Source organism: Dromiciops gliroides, chromosome 4, assembly GCF_019393635.1.
Source record: "Dromiciops gliroides isolate mDroGli1 chromosome 4, mDroGli1.pri, whole genome shotgun sequence".
In the NCBI taxonomy this organism is placed as follows: domain Eukaryota; kingdom Metazoa; phylum Chordata; class Mammalia; order Microbiotheria; family Microbiotheriidae; genus Dromiciops; species Dromiciops gliroides.
The window spans coordinates 222,174,035-222,198,568 of NC_057864.1; the positions used below are offsets into that span (position 1 = coordinate 222,174,035).

Here is a 24,534-nt window from a genome sequence, read left to right on the forward strand (position 1 = left end):
AATTATAACTTAACACCTCTGAATCTCCGAGTGCTTTATTTTGGGTTGTTACTTAGCTATTTAGATTTTTTTTTTTTTGGTGAGGCAATTGGGGTTAAGTGACTTGCCCAGAGTCACACAGCTAGTAAGTGTTAAGTGTCTCAGGCCGGATTTGAACTCAGGTACTCCTGACTCCAGGGCCGGTGCTCTATCCACTGCGCCACCTAGCTGCCCCAGCTATTTAGATTTTGATCAGCAGAAGTAAGGTAAAATAGGTATTCTAGGTATAAAGAACCCCACAAGCAAAGGTTCAGACTTTGAGAGAGGCTGCAGGTGACCAGTTTGGTTGGAGCATAGGGTACTCAAAGTAGAAAATAAGGTATATGGGCAGGTGAGTGTGAATTTGTAGAGGGCCTTGAATGCCAAGCCAAGGAGTTTGAACTTAATTCAGTAGCCATTGGAGAGACAAGAATCGGTTTTGAACAGGGGAGTGACTTGACAGAACCCTGCTTAAAAAATTAATTTGAAAGTAATGTATAGGATAGATAGGAGATGCCAGAGGTGAAGAGAATCTGGTCAGGCTCAAGAAGATGATGATGGCTTGAATTTGAGTTTCGGTACAGGGCTAATGTGAGAGACTGGAGAATGAGAATCAACAGGACTTAGTGATTGGCTAGATGTGGGAGACAAGGGAAAGAGTGGATTTAAAGATGACTTCACTGCTCAGGACAGATTACAGGGAAAACTGGAAAGTCAGGAGAAAGGACTGCTTTTCAAGGTTGAAGATACCAAGGTAAGTTCTAGACATGAGTTTTTATTTATTTTATATATACTTACAAAAACATTATCATTTCCCCTCCTCCCCAATAGAATGTAAACTCCCTAAGGGCAGGGACTGTTTCATTTTTTTTTTTAAATCTTCAACATTTAGCACAGTGCCTGGCATGCAGTAAGTACTTCATAATTGCTTATCAATGGATTCATTGAGATATCTCCCAGGCAAGTGGAAATGTGAGAGCTTCAGAAGATGGATATAAACTCACCTTAGAGAGGAAGGTGGTAAAAAAGAGAGAAACCAGAAAAGACATCTTGCAGAACATAGTGCTTTAGCTAAGTCATGAAGGAAACCAGGTTTTCTAAGATACTGAAGTGAGACAGGAGGGCATTCCAGCTATGGGGGCCAGCCCAGACCCAAAAGCACAGCAAAGGAAAAAGACATTGTCATATGTGGGTAACAGCAAGCAGGAGGAGGGAATAATACTGATATGGACAAACTTATGTTTAAGGAAAACCACTTTTGGCAGCTGTGTGGATAATGAATTGGAGTGGTAGACATCTGAAGCAGGGAGACAAATTATAAGGTTATTACCATAGCCCCAGAGAAAGCTGATGAGAATCTGAATTAGGGTGGTGATGCTGTGATTGGAAAGGAGAGGACATTCCTCAGAGGTGATGTGGAGACTGAATCCAAAAGACCTGCCAACTGATTGGACATGCACGGTGAGAATGAGGAGTTGAGGATACTGATGTTTCAAAGTTGGATGAGATGAAGGGTGGTGGTATCCTCAAGAGTAATAGTGCAGTTCTGAAGGAAAGGAGGTGAGGTGTAGGGAAAAAATCTTGAGTTCTGTTTTGGACATGATGAATTTTGAAATGCCTTTGAGACATCCAGTTCCATTCTGATTGAAATGCCCAGTAGATAATTTGTGATCTGGGACTGAAAACTCAGAAGAGAGATATATAGCAAGATATATAGATCTTGGGATCATCTACATAGAAGTGACAAATGAACCTATGGGAGCTAATAGGATCACCAAATTAATAACAATAACAACAACAACAACAATAATAATAACTATCTAGTACTATGTGTCAGGCACTATGCTAAGCACTTTTATTTTTTATCTCATTTAATCCTCTCAACAACCCTGGGAGGTGGATGTTATTGTTCTCTCCAGTTTACAGATGAGGAAATTGAGACAAACAGGTTAAATGACTTGCCCAGGGTCACACTGCCAGTAAGAAGCTGAGACTAGATTTGAACTCAGATGTTCCTGATCCCACTTGGGTATATGGGGGGGGGGCACAAAAGTCCCATGTCAAAGCATTATAAAGTGTAAACTGTTTTCAAATGGTTAAAGATCCAGCCCCAGAGACTGAGGATCAGTTAGACATGCAGAAGGAGAAACAGGAGAAAGCAGTGTCCAAAACCCCAAAGAAATGTGAGTTTCCAAGAGGAAAAGGTGGGCAGCACTATCAAATGCTAAAGAGACTTCAAGAAAGATAAGGATTGAGTAAAGACCATGAGATTTAGGAGGCAGACCTACTCAACACTGATCTTGTTTCTACTGGGACAGATTGAAACCCCAAATAAGTAAGGAGCTAATAATAAAAGATCACTTAACTACCCTTGACAAGTCCATACAAACTACATTCCAGGATATGAAAGAGCTGGTTGGTGGAAGTGACTACTGATCCTCTGTAAGGTGGAACCTGCTATTTAATAACTGTGTGCCCTTGGGCAAATTAACTTCCCTGGGCTTCAGTTTCCTGATCTATAAAAAAAGAGGGATGGGCCAGATGATCTACAAAGAGGACCTTCTAGCTCTAAATCTTAAAACTAGTTAAACAGTGTACAACTGGATCTGTCAAGAAGGGGATTACTATCGGCCTTGGAAAAAGCTATTTCAATAGCGTGGCGGGGAAGAGACCTGATTAAAAGGGGTTGAGGGTATGTAGGTGGGTAAGAGGCATCAAGGCGAAACTGCTCTTTCACATTTGGAAGAAAAAGGAAGGAGACAGATATGGAGGGTACCTGGAAAAGGTAATAGGGTTAATGAAAGGTTTCTTTGAGATAGGGCTGTGGGAAAGCCAAGAAAATGCTGCCATGCTTTCCATAATGTCTGATCTCTGCAGTTTTATATCCCTTCTAATTATGTATACAAGGATATGGTTTTGCTACTCAGGATTTTGAAACTGCAAACGCTAGCTATCCTTCCATACTCTGAGGAATGTAAATGAATCAATATTACATCCTATAATCTATACAATGTGTTCTAAGACTTTTGGAACATTCTGTATGGGCATGCACTTATTTATGCACATTAATGTATAAGGCTTTAATGTCCTTGTTAAGATCATTCCACTCCACCCCTTCAACCACTCTACCCCTGCCCCTATGAAATCTAAGTTGGGATTTTACATGTGGATGCCTAAAAGGGAAAAGAAAGACCCAAATACACTTCTACACGTTTGACTCCTCATTGGAGAGAAAAACTAACCCAAAGCCATTCTTCTGTCACTAGCTAAGATTATTGGCTCATACCTTGTAAGTGATCATTGTCCGTTGTTTCTTGTTTTTAACTCATTGGGAAGGTCTCCCCTTCTTTTCCCAATAATAAATTCATCAAATGAGCCCAGACAGCCCCAGAGTATCAGGACTTTTAGATAAGAGCCTGCATTTCCCCCTGGTTAGCTGAATTAGTATACTTTGGGGGGAACATTCCACTTCCACATTTGCATTTTCCTTCAACTAATTACAGCATTGCATATGTGCATATCTAAAAGGGGATAGTTGATAACAGCTGGCTCCGGGCCTATCACTATGCTAGATTCCTCAAAAGGTGGGGGAATATATCTTACATTTCAGAGAGGATTTTTCCCTACACTAAAAGGGAAAGCTAGGAAGTGATCATTAGAGCCACCACATACCGTACTAGTCTGTCTAAAATATCTAATGAGTGGTCGCCAATAAATTATAAGCTTTAGCAAGAGTTAGACTTTTAAGCATTTATTAAGGAGAATAAGAATTTGGTAAAGAGAGAGAAAGGCCTAGATTCCTATCTATTAAAGGGAGAGCACATTTCTAGCTCCGCTCTCCGCCAGCGTCCTCAGGAAAGAGAGCGAGACTGAGCGCCAGTCTCTTCCTTCCTCCTCCCACTAGCCCGCGTCACTTCCTGACTCCTGGTCTTGCCCTCAAAGACCTTCCCTTCATGGGCAGAACTCTTCTACAGTAAGTATCCAGCAGGTTTGGGGAACTACCCCTCCATAACTGTATTCTGGATGTAGATTTAGAGGTCTCCTGTAGTATCCAAACTGTTTTCAGTTGGTTGTAAAGAATATCCTGTAATAAATCTCTGGAAATTAAAAGTCTGAAGCATAGGTTTCCTTTTCTCCCCCCAGTGTGGATACTTAAATTACCATATAATCACTCATTTGGCTGCCAAATGAAGGAACTGAAATAGGTAGAGAAATTGATCAAATGTCTTCCTCATTCTTAAATTGCTAAGCTGTGGGACCCTCAGTCTCTCTTAAGAAAAAAAAAATTCCTTCTTAACACTGTGAACTAGCATGAACATTTCCCTATAGAAAGAATAAACAAAAACTGTAAATCTGTTATGTATAGTCATGTGTTTTTTTTTTAATGTTTTAAATTTAACATGGTAGTTCCAAGATTATTCTGCATTGGTTGTGTGTGCCCCCTTCTGATCATACTGCTGCAATCTTGTTTTTTATTTAGCTATTGACACCTTTTCTTCCTTTTGTAGGATCACCACCACAACCCCTCAAATTCTGCCCCCCAATAAAAAATGCTTCCATTGTAACAAATAAATGTAGCAATGCAAACAAACCCACACACTATTTGTGTGTACAAATGCATTTCTCATTCTATTCTATGGATCTCTAGTCAATCACTTCCCTGCCAAAAGGAGGTAAGCATGATTTATCATGGGTCTCCCTGGAGAACTCACCCATCACTGCATGGAAAAAAATTAAGTCTTTATTTTTTCCTTTACAGTGTCACAGTCATGGCATAAATTGTTCTGGTTCTGCTCACTTCACTCTGCCTAAGTTCATCGAGTCCTCCCAGGTTTTTTCTAGGGAGTTCTTATTCTAATTGCTGAAGTAGCAGAACTAGAATTAGAATCCAGGTCTCCTAACTTCCCCTTGTACTTTGTAGCTAAGAAGAGTTTAATGGTTTCCCACTGTCTCTCTAGATAGTTCATGTGTCTTAGCCTTGTATTCAAGGCTTTCCAAAATCAGATCCTAACCTCCCTTTCCTGTCAAGTAAAGAACAATAGAATGATAATGCTCTAAGCGCCTTTTTGAGGGGAGGTGGGGAGAGGACCTTAAGATCAGTGATTTTTATCAGTATAGGGAGCTGCCCATGCAAAAAACTCTACTAATGCAACCTAAAGACCTAGAAGTGTGACTGGGCCAGTGAGAAGTTAAGTAATTTGCTCTGGGTTAGGACAGCTAGGGGGCAAAGTGGATGTTCAAATCTGGCCACAGATACTTACTAGCTTGTGTGACTCTGGGCAAGTCATTTAACCCTGTTTGCCTCCATTTCCTCATCTGTAAAATGAACTGGAGAAGGAAATGACAAACCACTCCAATATCTTTACCAAGAAAACCCCAAATAGGGTCACGAAGAGTTGGGCACAACTGAACAATAACAAAACAGCATTGGTACATGTCAGAGGTGGCACTTGAACCCATCATCCTGATTTTGAAACCTCTCCCAAAAGAACTTAGAGGTCCGCATTTCATGCTAACATACTCCAATCTCTTTGTTTTACAGATGGGGAAACATACTTTAATTTGCCATCTCATTCTGAAGCCAAATAAGGATATCAACCCATGTCTTCTAACTGCAAATTGACATTATGTTCCAGCAAAACTGGACTGTTCACTCTTTCCTTCTATTTCCCACTTCAAGATCTTTGTAGCACACGCCTCCCCCTCCTTCCCTCTCACACACATCTCCATTCACCTTTCAAGGCCCAGATCAAATATTATTTTTAAAATACACATAATAACTACATAATAAATACGAATACTCCTTCCTGATCCCCTATGTCAGTAGTGTCAAACTCAAATATTATGGGGTCATTAAGCCTCAGCTTATTGATTTAGATCACACATTAACATTATCTATGTTCTGTTCTATTTTCTTAAATATTCCAAGTTACATTTTAATCTGGTACAGGCTGCGCTCCAGTGTTTGATACTACCCTAAAACACAAGTGATATTTCCTTTCTCTGAAATCCAATAGCATTTTATTCATTCTTCTTTTGTCAGATTTGTATTTTTCAGCCTTAAACTGAAATTATTTGTATATACCTTATATACTCCCCACAATTAACCTACAAATTTCTTAAAACCATGGAATATCTCTTATTCTTCTTTGTTTGCACAAGCACCTACCACAACACCTTAAAAATAGTCGGTGCTCAATGCATGTTTTTTGAATTAACAAACAGTCCGATGATGATGAAAGGTTAATGGGCTATATATGAAGGAAGTTCTACAGAAGAGTTTGAACAACATTCTTAGAGAGCAGGAAGACACCAACTGAGAGGGATGTTATAATAACCCTGCCTCCTTACACATGTCCACAAGAGATTTCCCAGCTGCCTTTTTCTATTAAGTCCAGGACACAACTGCAGAATCAACCCCACATAGCCAAGGGACAGATAAATTCTGCTGAGAGGTTTTTGTGCAGCATATTCTTCTCCGTTACCTGTCCTAGTAGCTGGTACCATGGTGCACACTGCAAATGCTCATTAAACATTTGTGGCATTCATGAAAGTGGTGTCATGGAAGCTCCAACACATGCACCTAGTCTAACTTAACTTGTTTTCTTTTTCTTTCACTCAGTCTGATGGCATGAGGATAACTAGGCAGATGATGCAAAAAGTCATGAAACAAAGATAAAAATTATTTTTAAATTAATATCGCAGCAATTGTCTTCTCAATTTACCCCCCACAAAGGGAGGACTATAGTAATATTAAGTTTTAGCAAATAAACAAAGGGATCCACCTTTTTGCAAGGAAAAGTGGCTGAAATCCAAGGGTTTAGGAGCTAGAAGTGCTTTGAATCTCTTTCCCCCTATGAAAAAAGAGATTAAACCAGTGAATGGCATTTGTTGTGTGTGTTTTCCATTTACCACTGTACATGTGGGGGGAGGGGGGGGAAATCATCCTTTGCCTCAGTTTCCTCATCTGTCAAATGGCACCACAATCCCTTTGGCTCTATCCGAATCTCAAAGAAGATCATTCCAAGGGTAAATTGATCAGTTCCTCGCCATGGACTAAAGTCATTTTTCCAGAATGTCTAACTGCACAATGCCTCTAGTCATTAAATCCTACCCTTGCCAAGCTTGCACCAGCTGCCTCCTTCCCATGGACAGATGAACTCCTACAGTAAAATGAAACAAACTAGAATTCTAACTACTTGCCTGGACAGTTATTCATCATCTACAAAGATCTCTTTCCCACGGCTCCATGTTTAATGCCATTTTAAAGGAAGACTGGCAAAGTCTGCTGCAGGATGCTGAGTGGATTCTCCAAATTGTTGCCTACTTTTCCCTTGCAGACTGTCTATAAGCTTATTCTATCCCTGATACACTGTTAATAATTTCTTCACTTGCTAGCTGTGTTACCCTGGGCAAGTTACTTAACCCCAATTGCCTCACAAAAAAAAATAATAATTTCTTCAAATAAACATGTATTAGGACAATCTTTATTTGGTTACTTTTAATATAGATGATCCTCTCCTTCAACATGCTATTCTGTATTCTTCTTATGCAATTATCATATTATTCATATTTGTATTTGATTTCTTTGAGGATGTATTTGATTTTTTGAGGATATTATCTTAACATTCTTATTAGATTTTAATCTTGTCAAGGGCAAGGGGTTTGCATTTCTCTCTCAAAGTCTAACAGTACTTGGCACATAAGAAGCCTTTAAAAATGTGTGTGGAATAGGTGAATGAATTTGAATATGATAACCACAATTTACTGAGAACTGACTGATCCCATTCCCAGGCCAATGAATTGCCTGGGGCTGACCAATAGTTAATTCCAGACTCCTAATTGACTTTTGGGCCACAACTTGAACCCAACTCTTCCTGACTGCAGCTGACTATTTATTCTATTATTCCATGCTGCTTCCATATAGGAGAATAAATTTCAAAACAAAACAAAAACTCTTAAAGCCACAGCAGGGATCTAAGTATCTGAGCCAATTGCCTCTTTTATTATGGATAAAGATTTTATGGTAAAGAAGGGAATGAAAAAGAGGTTGCTTTGTTTGGGGTCGATCTTTTGCTCATATCAATTGGCCCTGGGAAGATGGACCATCTTTATTTACACTGAAAGCAAAACCACTGGGAGAGATAACACTAGTTAATATTTTTGCAGCTAGTGATTTATAAGAGACTCTCTGTCTATCATCCTCCTCCAGATTCTAGTACTCTCTCCTAGAGCTGCCAGAGGTCCTGCTTCCTTATCCTCCCTGTTTATGTTTCACCATTCTTGCTTCTAATTCATCCTCTATGGCATCTCCTTCCCACCCCCTAACTTCCCCAAATCACAAACAACAGTGATTCTCTCTCAGACTCAAGAGAACCACTGCCCAACTAATCATTGCATTCTGCTGCCAAGAAAATAATAACAGCAATGCCTTCTTACAACTTATTTACAGTAACTTTTGCAAATAAGCCACCCCCCCGAAAAAATCAAAGGACCTACCAGAGTGGCTTGACATTCTTCTCTCTTACTAAGAGGCCCAAAAGAAAGATTTACCCTGGTTCCTGTTACAAGAGGGCTATGAAAGTAGTCAATCCTTTGTTTTTTATAAGCATCCCAGGAAATGTGTCATCAGTCAGAGATGTCACCCACTTTGTCAAATGACCCCAATACTATCAGACTACACCACCCAAGATCTCTCCTTTATAAGAATTCGAAGTTGCCACTAATAATTAACCAGTTCATCCAGGCCTAAGATCATCAGACAGTTAGTTACTCAGCATCTTTATAACTAGCTCACAAGTACAGACCTGAAAGAAATCAAGAAAAGAAACAAAGGCAGCTGGTTTGGGCTAAGCAAAAAGCTTCAGGCAAACAGGATGTCCTTACTGGTGTAAAGGGGGTGTAGCCAAAGAGGGCTCAGTCCTGGGAGCATAAATGTTTGGTGATCCCACTTCTGGAAGTGTCTGATGGACCCTGTTCTCCACTTAAGAATAGGCACAGGACTTTGACTGCTGCTGAGCTAGAATTGGGTGTGCATTCTAAAAGCACTAACCACCCAAAATGAGTTCCTCTCCTTTCCTTCCTGGCTGTGCTGGAGAGAGAGAAAAAAGGACTTCTGTAAGCTTCAGCTGGGAAAGAGAGCTAGCACAAGTGGACCATCCTCCCTACTCAGTAAAGTGAAGCAGTTAAGCACGTGGACCTGCTATGGGTTCTACTGTACTATTGTGTTATTCTTTCCTACTTCAAGGCAAGGAGTAACGTGTAAGCTTGGAAATGGCCAAAAGAATAAGCCACCAGAGTTCCAGTGACATGAATTCAGTGTGAGGATAGTTGAGCCTTGAATGACTGGCATGTCCCAGTGGATTTAAAGCCAAGGGGAAACAATCTGTCCACAGGCTGTGCTTTCATTCAAAAATGACCTTCATGGAGTGAATGCTTTGTAGATGGGGAATAGAGGAAAGTGTGCCTTCAGATATTATATAAGGGAAGAAATGCTCTATTCTTCGATCTACTCAGTTAATACCATTGTGCAGAAGCTAATTGATGTGGATTTGAACCCAGATCTTCTGACTCCAAATCTAACATTCTTTCTAAGATACCACCCATAAACACATCCACAGAAGCCCAAACACCCAGATGAAACATGAAAAAATGAGTTCATTCATCCAATGTGTTGTTAGCATGATGCCAATCAACCAGTTTGACCAGACTTGGGACTGAATACACTAACACAGCTAGGTGTGGGGTGTATAGACTTTATCCTCAAGATACCATTATAAAGATTATAAATGCCACTCAGGGCAAGGGTTGTACAGGCTCTTCCCTTATTATTGCATTGCCTTGGAGTAACTCAAAAACAGGGCAGCTACCTGGCATAATGAATAGAACACCAGGCCTGGAGTTAGGAAGACCTGAGTTCAAATTCAGCCTTGGATACTTATGAGCTGTATGACCCTGGGCAAGTCACTTAACCCTGTTGACTTCAGTTTCCTCATCTGTAAAAATGAGCTGGAGAAGGAATGGCAAACCACTTCAGTATCTTTGCCAAGAAAACCCCAAATGGGTTCCCAAGAGTCAAACACAATTGAAAAATAACAACCACAACTCAAAAACAGAAGGGAGCCTAAACTCAAGGAAAATTAATCTCTACTTGTGGTTGTGAATATCTCTGAGAAGGTCATAAAGCACCTGGAACAATGCCTGAGTGATAAGGAACTGGTTGGGGGTAGGGAACCTTGGGTTCTCTATGGGCTTAGTTGCCTCAGCACATTCCACTAAGGAACACTCAAAGGTCAAAGTCTGTGGGAATCTGTCCCTGGCCTTTGGAGCCTTTCTAGCATTTACATCATCAGCAGCTGAATACAGAACAGCACGGGACTCCATGCAACCTACCCTGGGATGGGGGTGGGAGTGAGGATGAGAGTGAGGACAGGGACAGGGAAGGGAAGTTGCCCCAACTTAGAAATCTTCAAACAATTGCTGCCTAAATAGACAGGGAGAAGTTTTACTTCCCCAAAATTAATATATGTGGTAACTAGAGTTAAAATTCCCGCCCTTCTGTCAGCCAGCACTAACTGGTGCTAACTTCCCTGTTTCCAACCACAGAGCTGAATACAGAAGAGGAACTTTAGGCCCCAAATGCAAATTTTTTTCTTACAGGGAAGAATAAATAGATTTAAGGCTAGCCCTGGTTTAATCAGAAAATAAGGAGAAATTAGAGGTTTCTATATGTCATAATTCAGTGAATAAACTCAGATTTGATTGTTTTGTTGCTGTTAAAAGATTTTGACCTAAAAGAATTAAATAACTTCCAACAAGACTAAAGCTGACTCCTCAGTGAGATCAGACCCAATATCACCACAGTGACTGTTCCAAACATTTTCATCCCTTGTAGAACCTCTCACAGCACTGCCCCTGCCAACCCTCCAACTCAAAGCTTCTAAAACTATGGGTCTTGACCCCATATGAATGTGGGGGGTTATGAAAAATTTGGCAACAGTAAAAGGTTACGTATGCCTATTTAATGTACCTGTATAGCCAGTCGCATAAAGATTTCTTGGGTCAAAAGGTGGAAAAAGTTTAAAAAGCCCTGTTCTAACTCAAACTTCACTGGGGGAAAAATTGAGGCTAATCTATGAGAGCCTTCTCTTCTCCTCTCACATCACTCAGACACATTCCCCCACCAACTCCTTCAGCCCTCTCTCAGGTTTTCCTTGCTAATACTGGCCCCTTGTTCCTTCTCCATCCCATTTTCTCTGTTGGAACTGTCCCCACTCTCTCACTAATCTTAAATCTCTCAGTACACCTACTGGCTGCCTCCCGGTTTTCTACAAACGTGTACATGTCGCTCCCATCCTCAAACGACCTTTAGTTGATCCCACCATCCTTGCTAATATAAATGTTCATATTATATTAAATCTCTCATCCTCATCACGGCTAAACTTGAAAAAGGCATCTAAACCTGCTGACTCTTTGCTCTCTTCTCAATCGATCCTAAACCCTTTGAAATCTGCCTTCTGACCTTTCTCTCTCAATGGAAACTGTGCTCTCCAAAAATGCCAATGATCCTTTAATTGTTAGATCTAATGGCCCTTTCTTAAATACTCATCCTTCTAGACCTTTACCTCAGCCTTTTACAGTAGATTAACTGAGACAGCTAGATGCTGTAGTGGATAAAGTTCTGGGCCTGGAGTCAGGAATACCTGAGTTCAAATTTGACATATTAGTTGTGTGACCCTGGGCAAGTCACTTATCCTGTTTGCCTCAGTTTCCTCAACTGAAAATGAGGATAATAAATAGTAACCACTTCACACGGTTGTGAGGAGCAAATGAGATATCTGTAAAGCACTAAGCATAGTGCCTGGTATATAGTCCCTCTTCTACTAAATGCTCCAGGTTTTCATGGCATTGCTCTTTCCTGGTTCTCCTCCCTGTCTGACCACTCCTTTTCAGCCTTCTTCTGAGAATTCTCTTCTAGGTCACATCCACTAATTACGGGTGTCCTCCAAGGGCTCTCTCTTGATCCCTCTTCCACTCTTTCTGGGTAAGGTAACTCCTAAGGGTTTGACAGTCATCTCTAATGCAGATGATTCCCAAACCTCTATATCCAGCCCTGGTGTCTTTCCTGAACTCCACTCCCAAATCAGAAACTGCCTATGAAATGTTTCAAACTCAACGGACCTGGAAGTCCCATAGACGACATATCACGGTCAACATATGGAAAACAGAATTTACTATCTTTTCCCCCAAATCTACCCTTCTTCTGTTACTTCTCAACTGTTACCATGGAGGGTAACACCACCCTTCCAGAAACCTCCCAGTCATCATCCACCCTTCCCCCTCCCTCACCCTCTATAGTCACTGTAGTGCCGAACCTCTCCCTATCTTTACTTTTATCTCCTTTCCCACAATAGTACCCTCACCACCTCCTTTCTCTTAGCTATTACAATAGCCTTCTGGTTGGTCTCTGCCGATATCCATTCTCCAGTAAGCTGCCAAAGTGATTTTCTCAGAGCACAATTCTGACCATGTCAACTTCCTTGCCACCCGAAACCAACAAACTCCAGTGGCTCCCTATTATCTCCATGATGACTATAAAGTCCTTCACAACCTGACCCCTTCTTTCCTTGCCAGTCTTCCTATACTTTACATGCTCAGTGATTGAGAAGCTGATCCTGGCACACAGTGCCATCTCCCAACTACCTGTCTTTCCCTCAGCTTTCCATCAGGAACAATGGCAGTGTGTCCTCTCCTCATCTTTGCCCCCTGGCTCCAGGACTCAATTCAGATCTCACCTTCTGCAGGAGCCCTTTCTCCCACTGTTAGTGCCCTCATTTAGAAATTACCCTGAATAGATCTCTGATGTATCAGCTTTTGCATATTGTCCTTCCCATTAGAATGTGAGCTCCTACAGGGCAGGTAACCATGCTTTTGCCTTTTTTTTTTTATCCTCAGCACTTAACTTTTTCATGTGGTAATTACTTGGTCTCCAAAATAGTTGATTATTTATCTTCTTTAGGGATGGAGAACATGAGCCAGGAAGAGGTAACTTAGTCAAGGACACAAAGAAAGTCAGTGACAAGGCCAGAACATAGAACTTCCTGGGGTCTCTATGTGATATCTTGGCAATTTCCTTAGCTGATTGTGCCTCTACAGCATTAATTTCTCAGTCCATCACTTCTGCTGACTTTACTTTCCTCCCTTCCACACAGTGCTCTTCTCTAGAATCCGGTGCCCCTAGTCCTCACAATGCTCAAGGCCTTGTCAAACTCCCACCACTCACCTCCTTTATTACTGGAGGAAGTCATGAAACTGTAGACTGGCTTTCTACGACAGCATGTTATCTAATCTCAACTGGGCTCTCACTTCAAGCTAGGCAGTCTTTATACTCTTCCCAAATTGATTCTCTAACACACAGCAGAGGCAGCTATTCCAAACCTCCTCATTCTCCCATCCTCTAAACTAAGAACCTCATCTTATTCTTTACTGAGGAAAATCAAGGACATTCTCAGCCAGTTTTTTCTTATCCCTTTCTTCTCTTCTCTCAACTCTGGCATAATCCTCCATTTTCTCCTCCTTTATTCCAGCTCTCTGATAAAGTGGGAGCCTTTCTCCATACCAAGGTTAATCCTACCACATGTGCCTTTGATCCCATTTCTTTCTCTCCAAAGGTTCCTTCCCAGAAGCTTATAAATATGTGCATGTCTCTCTCAACCAACCTTTTTCCCTAAGCCCTAACATGCCCACCCAAAATCCTAGAAGGGACACAAGAACTTTGCTTAGGAGAAAAGTAGGGTTTTTAAGAGGCAAAAGTGAGGAGAAAGTACAGAGCAGACATTGGAGACTGGATTTGCAATGAAAAGTCGAGGACGTGGGAGACAGAATGTCATGTGTGAGGAATAGCAAGTAGCTCTGGCTGGATCGGTACAATGTGAGGAGGGAGAGTATCCTTTCTAATACTCCTAGAAAGGTAGGAAAGAGCCAGATTTGTGAAGGGTTTTAAATACCCAACAACAGTGAGGTTTTTTGTTGTTGTTTTTTTTTATCCCAAAGGCAAGAGAGAGGCCACTGGGGTTTCTTGAAAATGGGGAATGACATGGCTTTAAGACATGTGCTTTAAGAATATTGCTTTGGCAGCTATATGGAACATAGGTAGGGGAGGGCAGAGAAAATTAGTAATTGTCCCCAATCATTCCATATGTATTTGGTTTCAAAGTATATTTACTTACCAATTAAACATTTTAAGGGGGACAGGAAGAGTCAGTGGGCATGGTTTGGGGGAGGTGAATAATCCAAAGAACAGATCATCCAAAAATGTCACTTAATATTTGATTTTGAAATAGATCATCTGCTCCCTCCTAAAACTACAGATTGATCTTTCTTCTTAAGATAATGGCAAGTGAATTTGCATTTCCTGTGTACAAATGAGAGTGGGAGGAGGCCCAGAGACATGATGAGTGGCAGGAAGCCAGTATGGGGCCTCTTGTAAATTTGCAGTGGGAAATAAGAAAAATGGGCCTCCAGTTAAACAATCTTAAAGTCCTCTGAATCTGTCACAAACAAAAAGAAACTGAATGAGTGTGTGTTCTAAATTTAAGTTGCAAAGTTTTATGTTATTCTGGTTAGGCAGAACACTAATGGCAATATCATTTAATATAATTGTACTCAAAGAAACCCCCACTGCATCCCCACTACTGAAAAGGCTATGACATCCAAAACTCAGGGGCCAAATCCCCAGGATGGGGGTAGGGCATGGGGCAAATACTCTTCCTGGATATAGGAACAGTACAAATGCTTTAGTGGTACGTCAAGACTGCTATTTCTCTCCCTTTAAGAGGAAGGACAAAAGCATAGGCTCCACCACAAACTCAAATATCATCAGACTCATGGACACCCATAGGATCATTAGAGTCAGAGATGCATTAGAGATCATCTAGTCTCATTTCCCAAAGAAAGTAAAGCATTTTGCTTAAATTTTAAAAAACAAAACAAAACAAAAAAACATAGTAAATGCTAAGTCAGGCAAGCAAGGTAGCACAGTGTATAAAACGCTGGGTCTGAGTTCAAATATGACATCAGACACATACTAACTATGTGACCCTGGGTAAGTCAATTAACCCTGTCTGCCTCAGTTTCTTCATCTGTAAAATGAGCTGGAGAAAGAAACGGTGAACTACTCCAGTATCTTTGGCAAGAAAACCCCAAATGGGTTCACGAAGTATTGTACAGGACTGAAACAAATCTAACAATAGCTATCAGAACTCAAATCCAGGCCCTGTAACTCCATGTCCAAAGCTTTTGTCAACACATCTGCTATTCAGACTCTCCCTCAGCCCCCAAGAAGTGCTCCACTTCAGCTGAATGTGAGAGGAGCATCATCAAGTCATTGAACATAATTTGAAAATAGAGAAATGTCAAGCAGCAAGTGATTAGTAAGAGACGTCTATGTGCAAAGCATTGGTGATCTGCCCAGAAGAAATGCACGTTCTAATGAGAGGAACAATATGTTCACAGAAAGTACAACAAAAGAGTTTGTAATAGTAATGCAACATAATCCAGCATCTCTGTCTTAGTCCTAGGCAAAGTCCTAAGGAAGGAAAAGGTAAGTCTAGCTTAAAAACAAAACAAAACAAAAAACTCCATTCAAGGGGATTTATCAAGATCCCTAGAACTCTTCAAATTCTTTAAAAATTAATCCCCAGGGTACACTTGGGGAGAAATGACATATCACTAAGTCCTTATTAAGTTTCATACATTAAGTTCCTGTTTAAAATGTAGCAGAAGGAATGGGTGTAGAAGACCTAGGAGTCTCAGATCTGACATGCCCTGGCTGTATGACCCTAAACCAGTCACTGGCAGCTCATTTCCTGGGAATAAGAATTAGATGAACTACATCACAAGCTGGAGTCAAGGAAGTCCGTTTTAAAATTTTATCAAAGTCTCAGAATGAGAGGGATTTCAGAGGTCATTTAATCTAACCTCTTCCTTTAAACCTCTCCTAACAAAGAACAGCCAGCTAGCTCCCTCAGTCAAGAAGCTTCAGTGGTCAGGAAATTCCTACTTAGATTGAGCAGGAATCTGCTCCAGCAGTTCCTTCCCATGGATTGCTCCTAAGGCTGTTCTAGTAGTACTTGTGCTTGGAGGAAAGGAGTTGAACTGAATAATACAAATAGTTCATTTTTGTGTCTCTTCGTTACCTCCTCCAAATTGTCTCTATCAGACTTTCCCATTTAAAACCAATACCAGATTCCAAGCAGTCTCACCAGGAGCCTCCTGGAGAGCTCCAGTCAGATAGAAGTGAGGAAAACTGGAGGAAAGAGTATGTATTTCAAGGAACCATAAGACCCACCCAATGGCAGCATCCAAAAGAAAAGAACTGCAAACAAGGGAGCAGGGAGATGCCACCCTCAAACCTTAGATCACAATCCCAAGGCGAGTTTATGTGACAGAGAGCCTGGGATAGAAAAAGTGGAATTAACAGCATGCTGTAAAAATGAATGAATCACCCCAGGACATTTGAGTTTGGATTTCAAGAGCAGATGGTACTCTCTGCTCAAACTGATCTCTACTCCTCTAAACAACTCCATGTGGCAAAGTGCCCCCCCCCTCGAGTTACATCCTCTAAGTGAAGGGACTCTCTCAAGGCAGACACTTTGTCCTTAACTTCCTAGAAAAACAAAACAGAAAAACCTATTCTTCTTCCTTCACTCCCAGAAAGGAAAGCACATCAGCAAAAAGCCATCCCAAATTGTCAGAAAAAGAGAGAACAAAGATCTAAAGACCCCTTTGCTTGGGGTTTTTTTTAAAAGACAAGTTTAAATGAAATAAAACAGCCCCTCTCTGAGGTGTTCCCCAGTTGAACCTCCTTTTGCTCCAAAATTAAGGGAGGGAATCGATTTGCTAATAGTTAGTCTTAGGAAGCTTTTCTTGCTTTCCTACACTCCAGAAAGACAGAAGCGCCACTTCCAAATTGTAATATTCTGCAAGAAGAAAAATCCCAACAGAAGAAATTAAACTACTCGGTTCACTTGGCCAAATATTTACAAAGGGATGGCTATAATCACACAAAGACCTTTTCTTCTCTTCAGCTACAGAAAAATCTGGTTCTAGAGTTGCAACCAAATTCCCCCATCTCCCAGTGACTCAGCCTGAAGCAGGCGACCTCAAAGTAGGCTAAACTGCCTTGCAACTGGCTTTGCTGACCTTTCTCATTTCAAGAATGAAAGGCACAAGGCTTCCTGCTTTCTGCTCAATTCAACTTCCCTGCCTGCAAACAAGCTCACCAAAGCCCAGGTTTCTACCTGTCTCGGGCCCCCAGCTCACCCATCCCCTGGTAGCCTCTGGCCAGAGAGGGGAACCCAACGACCTGGAGACCCGAAAGGTAACAACTGGAATTATTAGAAAGAACAAAGGGATCGTGTAGACTCACCCAAGCAGCGGTAACTCTGTATCCCACTGGATATGTAGAGAGACTAGTCCCACCCACCCCTGGGTCACATGGCTCCGAGCCTAGTAGATGATCAAAGGGGCTTTGTGGCCGTTCAGAACAAGGAGACTCCCCGAGTGCAGCGGAGAGAGGTAGGGAGGCGAGCTGTACCGAGATTCAATGGGCAGCTGCGAGGGGGAGAAAAACTTGGCTGGAAGGGAGTGAGCCCTGAAAGGGGGAAGGAAGAAACTGCTTCTATGTAGCTTTTTTTTTTCTCTACCAGCACCAGAAAAGACCTGAACCTTCTCCTGCCTCAGCCAAATCAATTTCCAAGTCTCCTGCAGGGCTAGGGAACCAGGCTGGGGGGGAGGGGAGAGTTACCTAAGTAATAGGACAATAAAGGAATGATACTGCTCTCCTCTTCTCTCTGTGTAGATGTAGGTGTGTCTAGGTTTAATCCATACACCTTGATAGAATGGAAAGAGTGGGCAGACTTGGAATCAAAGAACCCGTGTTTTCAGATACTTGTGGGAACTCGGCTAACCTCTCTGAGACTCAGTTTCCTTATCTGTCAAATGAGAGAGTTGCACTGCATTCATCAAGTATTTATATAATCTCTCAAGTCATTTCCAAATTGATTTTTTCAGCAAGAAAGCCTAAAACCTAACTCCATTTTACAGATGAGGAAATTGAGAGAGGTTAGTAAATGGAGGAGCAAGGTATAATCCTGGGGTTTTTTCCACATGACTCCCATACATTCGTTTATATGCCTTATAACTCGGAGGGGAAATATAAGAATAGTGCAAATCCAGGGGGGAAAGACATAAGGGAGAGAAGTTTGGTAGGAGAAAGAGACCCGCAGAAAGAAGTATAAGTGTATGGGAGAGGAGGGATTCCAACCCCCCACCCCCATTAATGCAATCACATTAGCATTGAGAGACCTGGATAACCAGGTTCCCTCCAATGCAATCACATTGGCATTCAAAGACCTTGATAACCTGACCCCCTGCTACGCAATTAGCATTCAAAGACCTTGATAACCTGACCCCCTCCTTTCTTTCCAATATTCCTTATACCTACTTTCCCTCACACATTCAGTGACACTGGCTTCCTGGCATAAAACATTCAAGTTCCTAACTCTGAGAACTTTCCCTGGTTGCTCCCCATGCCTGGAATTCTCTCCGTTCTCATCTTGGTCTCCTAGTTTCCCTGGCTTCCTTTAAGTCCCAACTAAAATCTCCTTTCACTTTCTGCAAGGAGCCTGTCTTACTCTCCCTTAATGCTACTGCCTTCCCTTCGTTGATTATCTACAATTCAATTTGTAAATATCTTGCATGTCTCCTCTATCACACTGGGTTTTTGTTTTGGAGGGGGGGGGGTGCCTTTTATCTCCAGCACTTAGCACAATACATAGCACAAAGCTTCTTAAACTGTGGGTAACTAAATGTGAAGGTCATGAAAAATTTGGCAACAGTAAAAGGTTATGTATACGTATTTTATATACATATATACCCAGGGTCATGTGAAAATTTCTCATTCAAAAAGGGTTTTAAGTGGGAAAAACTTAAGAAGCCCTAATATAGCATACAGTAGTTACCTAATAAGGCAGCTAGGTGACAAAGTGTGCTGACTCTAGAGTCACGAGGGCCTGAATTCAAATTGAGATTCAGACACTAGCTGTGTGAACCTGGACAAGTCATTTAACCCTGTTTGTTTCAGTTTCTCGACTGTAAAATTAGCTAGAGAAGGAAATGGCAATTCACTCCAGTATCATTGCGAAGAAAAACCCCAAATGGGGTCATGGTGAGTCTGACATGAAATGACTTAAGAAGTCACCTAATAAATGCTGTTGACTAATAGAAGGAAGGCCCAGAATATAATGAGTCTAAGGAATAAATTTTCCATCCCACTTCAACTGATAGGCAACAGAATGAATCAATCAGATTAGCAATATAATCACAAACTGAAAAATAGATGTTAAGGAATTTTCCTACAACGCCATTGCAAAATGTGAATAATTCTTTAGTCAAATTAATAGAATTATAGGGAAGGCTTTGGCCAGTGGATAAGATAATCACATCACAAAGGAAACTTCCATGTTAATGACTGGAAAAAAATCAGTTGTGTCCCCTTAGGGACAAAAAGATCAAAAAAAAAAAAAGAGCAAGCCAATCTTGCAGTAGAGCACATTAGTTTCTAGATTTGGAGCCAGACTGGAGAAAGAACCATGCCCTTGAAAAAGAACTACTGAGGGTTGGATGGAGAAGAGGGGAGGAAAGGACTTTCTCCTCCCTTCTCAACCATTGACTAGAGATACTAGCCCAGGAAGAGACAATGCATCTAACTGGGAAAAGAGAAATACTGAGGCTAAACAGAGATGAGAAAAGGTACCAAATGAAAAAGACAGTTTCAAGGAGTAAAATCTCACATGGTGGGGAGAAGTGCACACTGTGGATTTAAGAAAGGAGCTGATCTGATTGGTGCAGAGGGCTACACATTAGAGTGTTCACCATTTTTCCTTTCATTTTTCTATGTTTAGCAACTATGTTGCTAAAATGTTATTGTTTAAGTCCAATGAGTGTGGCAGGTAGGGAAGTCATTAAAAGGAGGGGAGGGGTTGGATGGTACGGCCATAGATTTCCTATTTTTAAATATTTGTAAGCAATATTTCATATCACGCCCAACAGTAAAGGGTTTTTTTTTAACCTTTTATGTCATAAATCCCTTTTGAATTCTAGTGAAAACTACAAACTGCTTCTCAGAATGCACAAAGGAAATATATATATTGAAATGCGGTTACAAAATATTAATAAAAAATAAAACAAGTTCCCAGACCTCAAGTTAAGAGCAGTGCTTTAGAGAAATTCAGAACACAACCACTGTTCATTTTCATTTTCTTTCAGAATGTGGCCTTTCAGAGCCACACTCAGTGTGGAAAGCTCTGTTCCCAAGAATACCAGAAATGAATGAGAGCACTGGGATGGTGACTTGTACAGAGCACCACCTAGTGGATAATATGGATATACTCCCTCACTGGATAATTAATACAGTGACACACTGCCTTTTTGTATGTTTAAGGCAGATAGCACATGAATAGATTTGGCCTGCTTACACTACTTCAGTACCCCATGTTACAGTCTATATACAGTTGTATGCATGGCCTTAGATGTCATGTAACTTTTCTATTACATCCAACTGAAATCTACCTCTAGGCAATTTCTAGGTTTCTAGTTCTGCCCTCAGGGACCAGCAGAACAAATTTAATCTTTCATCCACATAACAGGTCTTCAGACACTTAGAAACAGTTATCGAGTCCCCAAGTCTTCTATAGGTTAAATATCTTTTGTTTCTTCAATTGTTATATGGCGTGATTTTGAGATACTGTAGCCATATAAAAACCTCTAATTTCTCCTTATTCCTCTGGATACTCTTCAGCTTATCAACACCCTTCTTAAAACATAGCATAAGAACAGAATACAATGTTCTGGAAGTGGCCTAAAGCAGAGTACAGTGAGACTATATAAATGTAGTATATTTGCATAGATTCAACTTCCAAAACAGATAAATAATTGAGAGTCTGGAAACAGGAATAGGGAATATGGCATATTCAGACTTCCTCTCCAGGACCAGTGTGTATATGATAAGGTACAACCATAACTGGAATGGATAGCCAGAGATGTGGCATCTTCTAAAGAAAGCCAGGTCTCCTTGGGTACAGAAGATGTAAAGAGGAAGAGGTCTAGAATAAATGGAAGTCAGTTAATTATGGGAAAGGAATTCTAGAGGGCACAGTGGAAGAAGCAGGTAGAGCTAGAATTAAACACCAGAAGCACAGGACTCAGATGGATGGTAAGAAGAGAACCAAAAATGGAGTTAGGGAAGGGAATCATTTATTCTTAGGGAACCCTGGAATCAATATCACAGAAAATGGAAGGAGAGTAAAAGATACGGAGAGTTTGATAACCATAGACAATGAAAACACAAAAAAAGTAGAACACTTCTTGACTGGTCTTTGTTTCAAGATGACTCAATTAATGTCACTTAAGGTAGATCCTGGAGGCAGTTTGCCAGCCTTCAGCTAATTCTCAGATCTGGCTTATATCAACAGTCAACAAGCATCTGTTAAGTACCTATTATATACCAGGCACTGACTAGTTGTCAGGAACATAGACAAATGAAATAACCTCTACTCTCAAAGAGCTTACACCCTAATGGGGAAACCAACATACATGTGTGTGTATATTCATTTATGTATGTATACAGAAGAAGTTTATGCAAAATAAATACACCATAATTAAGGAGGAAGATCATTTGCAGCTAGGAGGAAGAGGAATCAAGTAAGACTCCATATAGACCAGAAAGATATTTGAAGGGAAGTGCATTCCACACACAGGAGATAACCAATGCATTGGACCAGAGATGGAGTGCCAGGTTTGAGGAAGAGAATTAAGGCTAGTTTGGCTGGACCTTAGGGTATGGAAAGAAGGGTAATCTGTAATGAAGTTGGATAAACAGGTTGAAACAAATTTGTGAAGAACCTGAAAAGTCAAAAAGAGGAGTTTATCTTTTATTCTAGAGGAAACAGGAAGGGAGCCATTGGAGTTTATTAAGTAAGGTAGTAATATTTCCAGATCTTTGTTTAAGGAAAATAATTTTTGCATCCTTGTGGAGTATTGATTGGAGTGGGGGAGAAATTTGATGCACAAGAAAAGCAATTAGTAAAATATAGCAACAATCCAGAGAGGCTATGAAGCCTTAAATTAAGAAGGGAGGGGAGGAGGAGGAGGAGGAGGAGGAGGAGGAGGAGGAGGAGGAAGAGAAGAAGAAGAAGAAGAAGAAGAAGAAGAAGAAGAAGAAAGAAAGAAAGAAAGAAAGAAAGAAAGAAAGAAAGAAAGAAAGAAAGAAAGAAAGAAAGAAAGAAAGAAAGAAAGAAAGAAAGAAAGAAAGAAAGAAGAAAGAAAGAAGAAAGAAACAGTGAAGTCTCCAAGCCGTAGAAAGATAGGTTTATTGAGAGAGGGTACCTGTCTCACAATAAAGCTGGTCTCAGGCAGGGGTAAGCCTGCCAAGACCCTGAGCCTGGGGATCCAGTGTTTTTAAACCCCAGCAAGGCTTGAATGCTTTTATTTTTAGACCAACTCCTCCCATTGCATTCTAGGTTTATTGCAAATGTTACAGAAATAAGACATTGATACATAGTCACCATCAAACAGATCATGAACATGGTCTTTAGTGACAGACTTAGGTCAATGACCCGCTCAGCAGCTTGCCAATTCAATGATCTGCTCAGAGTTTTGTTGCAAAAGATCTAGTTTATGAATCTCTAATGCTGATTGGTTCCTTCATCTTAGAAGATACCATTTTTAGTATCTTAGTTGAACACTTGTTCACAATGGAAAGGTCAAGAAACAAGTTTACAATAAAGTACTGCTTAACCCACCAAAGAATCATCAGAGCACAATGAATCACCATTTTTAGTAAAAGAAATAAGGATTGGGGAAAATCTCACTCACAAAATTCATGGTAAATGGCCACCATTTTCTCAACAAAGTGAAGGTTCTTAGCTGAAAGGGTTGAGGGAGGGAGAGGTATGGGAGGCTTAAGGAGAGAAAAGAGGATTAGTTATAGCAACTGTGAGAAATAGGATATGGAATCAGTTCTAGAAGAATAAAAGATTTGCTTTGCTGCAGTGAGTACCCAGTTGAGATAAGGCAACATAATTTATCTCCACTATAATTCTTGCCCTTGTACCAGGGCACTTCCACATCCAGAACAATGTTCTATAAAATATCTTGGTCCTCCAGGCTTTCAATCTGCTCGACTCCTTTAAGTTTCCCCGTTATTCTACTAGAGCTAAACACACACACATACGCATGTACACACACACACACACACACACACACACACACACACGTGCATGTTCATATCCTTGATCACCCACATGTTCCAGTTCCATGATCAATAATTCCAAAATTCAGATATGTGATTATAACCTTTCATTCTCTCTTTCTATGCCTTATTCCCCTAAACCTATTCTTTGTCCTCACCAAGCTCTTTAGTCCTTATATTCTGAGGTTTTCTCCCAAGCCATCATTTCTCCCCCATGTAGGGACATGTAAAATGTCCTCATTTTGCTCCCTTTACAAGTCTTGACCCAGACTTCTAGTTCTAGTTCAATATTCAACCACTCCCCTTGAGCCCTTATCCTGACACCCCTCATACCTTGCCAAATACGAACCCTGGATTACTCCTACCATCTGCTTCCTCTCTCCTATTCACAATTAGGAGGAAGTCACTCACCCAAGCAGATTAGGTCCTTTTCAAATTTAGATAATCTAATCTCACCTAGGCTTTCCCTACAACAATGCAATCCTTTTACACCCTAATTGATTCTCTATCTCACTTCCTACAGTGGCTATTCCAAATCTCTTCCTCCTCAAACCTCCCTCAATTTCTGACCTGCAAAGCTATACTCATACTTTACAGAGAAAACAGACACCTTTAGTAGTTGTCCCCCTTCAGTATCCCTAATTCTCTCTATTCCAGTCTCTTCTTCTTGTCAAGGCCCATCCTTCGCCTTTCCCCTCCAGCAGTTTGCCTCCAAAGTTATCCTGTTTCTTTCTCAATCTTCAATCTCTCCCCCATTTTATTAGTTCCTTCCTTGCTACCTAGAAACACACCTGCCTTCCTCCGACTTTTAAAAAATTCAACAACAAAAAGAAAACTATGTTTAGATTCTTGGATGTAAGAAGACCTGAAAGATGGAAAGGGTCCAGGTTGTGAAGAAAGCTTTAAATGCCAAACAGAAGAGTTTGTATTTGACATTAATACTAGAGTATTACCTCAAACTCTCAGCCAGTTGAGTTTATTAAGTTGGGGAGTAGGTGAGGGTGGATTTTAGGAATTATCACTTTGGTGGCTGAGAGAATGATTTAAGGCCAATTACAGTAGTCTCAGGGGAGAAGTAGAGAGAGTCTGAAGTAGGATAATGACTGTGTAACTGGAGAGAAAGGGACAGATTCCAGGGATTCCATGGAGACAGAAATGACAAGATTGGACAAATGACAGCATATGGGAGAAGGGGGAGTTGAGGA

At 40.8% G+C, this 24,534-nt stretch overlaps 1 protein-coding gene across 4 annotated transcripts in view; it reads right to left on the reverse strand.

Moving 5' to 3' along the window:
• The window catches only part of SEPTIN9 (septin 9), a 347,050-nt gene that overhangs the window by 67,073 nt on the left and 255,443 nt on the right, over positions 1 to 24,534 (reverse strand). The window contains exon 1 of one of the 4 annotated variants that reach the window (XM_044003884.1): positions 17,447 to 17,662. The exons of the other annotated variants lie outside the window; for them this stretch is intronic. The gene's annotated coding sequence lies outside the window, so the exon portion shown is untranslated. Of the gene's footprint in view, positions 1 to 17,446; positions 17,663 to 24,534 lie in introns of those variants that run through there. 4 annotated transcript variants of the gene reach the window in all.